Source organism: Zonotrichia leucophrys, chromosome 12 (assembly GCF_028769735.1).
Source record: "Zonotrichia leucophrys gambelii isolate GWCS_2022_RI chromosome 12, RI_Zleu_2.0, whole genome shotgun sequence".
Classification (NCBI taxonomy): Eukaryota; Metazoa; Chordata; class Aves; order Passeriformes; family Passerellidae; genus Zonotrichia; species Zonotrichia leucophrys.
Window position 1 is genome coordinate 14281209 of NC_088182.1, and position 3733 is coordinate 14284941.

Below are 3733 nucleotides of genomic sequence, written 5' to 3' on the forward strand. Positions count from 1 at the left end.
AGAATGGCCTGGGCAGGAATTGCCTGTATTAAACACTGGCCCTGGTATTAACTTATCTTCTGCCTCCTTGAACCTGCTTATCGCTGTGATCCCAATTGCAGCGCTTACATCTTGCTCCAAAGTGGGCATTTCTGAGCCGTATCTCCGATCTACTAATTAATGGCTTCATTAATGCTAGAGGAATGGCATGGCTTGGGACAGGGGGCATGAGAAGCAGGGGAGTTTGGGTGAATCAGGCTGCTACGGTAGAGCCTGAAGCTGTCCCAGGGAATTGGTCCTGGTGGGACACAGCTCCCACACACTGCCATCCCCTCCTTTTCCTGGGCAAGCCCCAGGGCCACCTCTACCACCGTGGTTCAGAGCCTGGCATCTGTGCCACGCTCCAGCCAGCAGCACTGTGGGGCTGGGAGTGAGCAGGGGATGAATGGGACCAAGCCTGGGTGACATCTGCACTTTCCCCTTGGATTTCTCTGCCACCTTGGTGCCAGCCCTCAGAGATAAAGAGGGAGCCAAACCAGAGGCGAGGCATCAAAAGGGGTTGTGTGTATGTGGATGGGGTGCAACACCATATCCCCCAATGTCCCCTTTGAGTTGATGCCACCAAGGACGGTGGGTGACAGCCACCTTGCCCAGGAGCGTTTGGCAGGGGTGGCAGTAGCCAGCTGGAGGACACAGAGGGGTGTTCATGTTTGTGTGGTTTGTGGGACTGAGTGCATGTTGGGGCCCAGAGCTGCATCACCAGCGCAGCATGCACCTGCAGCACCCCACTGCCATGTGTGTGGGGACAGTCACAGCCCTTCCCTGCACCTGCCACTGCTCAGAGGGAAGCCAGCGGGAAAGAGGACGGTGGCGATGCTCCATCCTGCCCGAGATGTTTGGTCTGTCTCCCAGGGTGGGCAGCCCTGCCCCGGGCTCCCTCTGCCCACATGTGTGCCGTGACCTCCATGGCGGGCCGTGTCCCCATCCCGGGCCGGGCTCCCCCTGCGCTCGCTCGGAGCCCGTGGGGGTCCCGAGGGGCTGTCGGGCAGCGGAGGCTGCGGAGGGGGCGGGGAGCCCCGGCCGGGCTGGGGGCCGGTGCCGGGCAGGGCCGGGGGCGGGGAGGGGGCGCTCGCCCCCCCTCCCGCTGCCCGCCCCCGCGGCAGCGCGAGTCGGCGGCGGCTGCAGACGGGGACGGCGGCGCCGCGCAGGTAGGACCGGCACCGGCAGCGGCAGCGCGGCCGCTCCAGGGGAGGGAGCTCGGAGCGGGGCAGGAGCGGGCGGCGGGGCAGGTGCGCCAGCCCCGGCTCGGCGGGAGCGGCGCCGGGGGCTGCCCGGCGGTACCGGGCCGGGGATGGGAGCGGCGCGGGGGTGTTCCCGCTGCTGCCGCTGCCCGGGGGCGCTGGGCCGGAGCCGGGGCTGGATCCTGCCGGGAGGGAGGCGGCTGCCTGGCCGGCCCGGGCGGAAAGGCTCCGGGATGGAGGATCGGTGGTCTTGGGGACGGCCCGGGGTGATGGGGCTCCTCGGGTGCCCGCGGGGAGTGAGGCCGGGGGATGGCGGGGGCTGGCGTGGGCGTGGGTCGGGCTCCGGCTGCCTGGCGGCAGGTGGATCCGGGGCAGGGACACCTCGGGGGGACCCCTGGGCCGCTCGCTGTGGCCCCCATTTCCCCAGCGGTCACTGCTCTGGCCACCCCGGTGGGGCCGGGGGCGCCTGGGGGAGAGCCCACGGGAGCGGGGACACCCTGGGAGGCAGGAGTCGTGTCCGGAGGGGCCGAGCCCTTGTCTGCTCTCCCCGCAGAGCCCCGGCCCGCGAGAGACTCCCTGTAGGTTCCCTGCATCGTCCCGGGTGGCCTCGGTGGGCTGCCGGGGTGGCCGGTGGCTCTCAGAGGATGTGATACATGTGACACGGCTGAGCTCCCTGCTCCTTTCCCGGCTGCCGCCTCTTCCCTCTGCAATTTTTCATCCTCCCATCTCCACGTCTACCTCTGCAGCCTCTGGTTTCTTTTTTATCCTTCCCTCTTGTTTCAAGATCCGTGGGTTTGTGTGGACTTTTTTTTTTTTCCAGCCCACTCTCCCCCCCTCCCTCTCCTGTTTTCTCATCCGTGCTCTCGCTCGCTGGAACCCTCGTCTTTGTTTCAGCAGGGAAAAAAAAAAAAATTGCTTCCCTTGTAAAGTTGGCCGTGGCAGAGCGAGCCCCTGGAGAGCGATGCTGCCCGGGTGGCGCGGGAGCCAATGGCAGCCCCTGCCGCCCCGGAGCCGCGGTGCCCAGCGCGGGGGGACAGCCCCGATAAATGCCTGCCACCTCCCGGTGTCGGGATGGCCCGCGGCTGGGGGCACTGCCGGTCTGACACAGGTACCTCCACGCAGCTGCTTTCCCCAGGGTGGGCTTTTCTCCCGGCATGATTTCGGTCACGGGCCCCGTGTCTCGGTTTGGGCATCTCTGTCACTCAGGTCTGTGTGTGCTGCTGGTCCCCGGCGGTCCCGTGGGGCTGGGGGCCTCTCAGCCGGCCTGGCCTCGCAGGGGGCTTGGGGTCTCAGGGGCTTGTGTTTCAGGTGTGTGCTGCTATGCCCAGGTTTGCCTTTGTTTGGAGCAGGGACCGGGATGAGGGACGCGGGGGGGCTGGTCTTTTATTTTCCCTTTTGCATGAGTCTTTGATACCGTCCCCAGGCGGGGATCCCATTTCCCCGAGCCGCCTTTGCTCTGCGTGGCTCCTCCTGCGCTGCCGGGATTCACAGCAGCCCCAGGTGAAGGGAGAAGCCGGGGCTGCTCCTGCCCGAGCCGCGGGCAGGCAGCCGGATCCGGCTGCGATCCCGGCATGGAGCCGCTTTGTGGCTGCCTTCGGCCTCGCCGGCTCGGGTATCGCCTGCCGGATGCTGGCGGCAGAATCTGGCCCCTTGTTTATAAGCGAGGGAGTAGTTTTGTCCTTATCTCCATCTGCTACGGAGGCCGGAGCTAAAATTTCAGTGGGATGCCGTGGATCACCCCGGGCGGCAGCCGGCGTGGGTGCTGCGCCCGGGGGAAGGTGTGGGCACCCCGAGGGGGCAGAGCGGCGGTGGGCTCTGCTCAGCCCGGAGCTGGACTCTTGAGGACCATAGGTTTAGCCATGGATTTATTGTCTGGCGTCTGTGTCTCCCCTCTGCTCTGTCTGGTTCCTTCTCCATGGCTAGGCTGGCTCTGGCGGGCAGGGAGGAGGTGACGCTCGGTGGGCAGCACACAGAGGGCATGCGGGGCTTTTCGGGGTGCGCACACAAAGCGCCCCCTCCCTTGTCCCCAGGAAGTTCTTACAGGATGCTGCCGTGGCTTTGGGCCCCCGATGGCTTTGCTCAGCTGGATGAACCCGGGCGGAGCGGGAGCCGAGTGTGGGGCTCCGAGCCCCGTGGGGAGGGAGCGCTGGCCGGGCCCCGCCGGCTCCACGGGCTGTGTTTGGAGCAATGATGTGTGCGGTGACGGCAGGGAGGGCAGCAGGGCACGGTCAGGCACTGGCCGCATCCCGGGGCTCGCGTGGACACGCACAGCCCGAGCAGAGCGTGGGGAGGGGGATGAACAAGGCATGGCGTCTCCTGTGCTCGGCCCTCGGCGCTGCCGAGCCCTGCCTGCCCCTGCCTGCCCTCTCCGAGCCGCTTGGACTCGGCCACACGGAAAGAAGGCCGGGCGTAGGGTTTCCTCCCACCTCCCCCCTTTTTTTGTGTGTGTGCTTTTAAACATGAGACATTCCTGAGTGGATATTCGTTGCCGGGGCTGGAACGCCTCCTGCCAG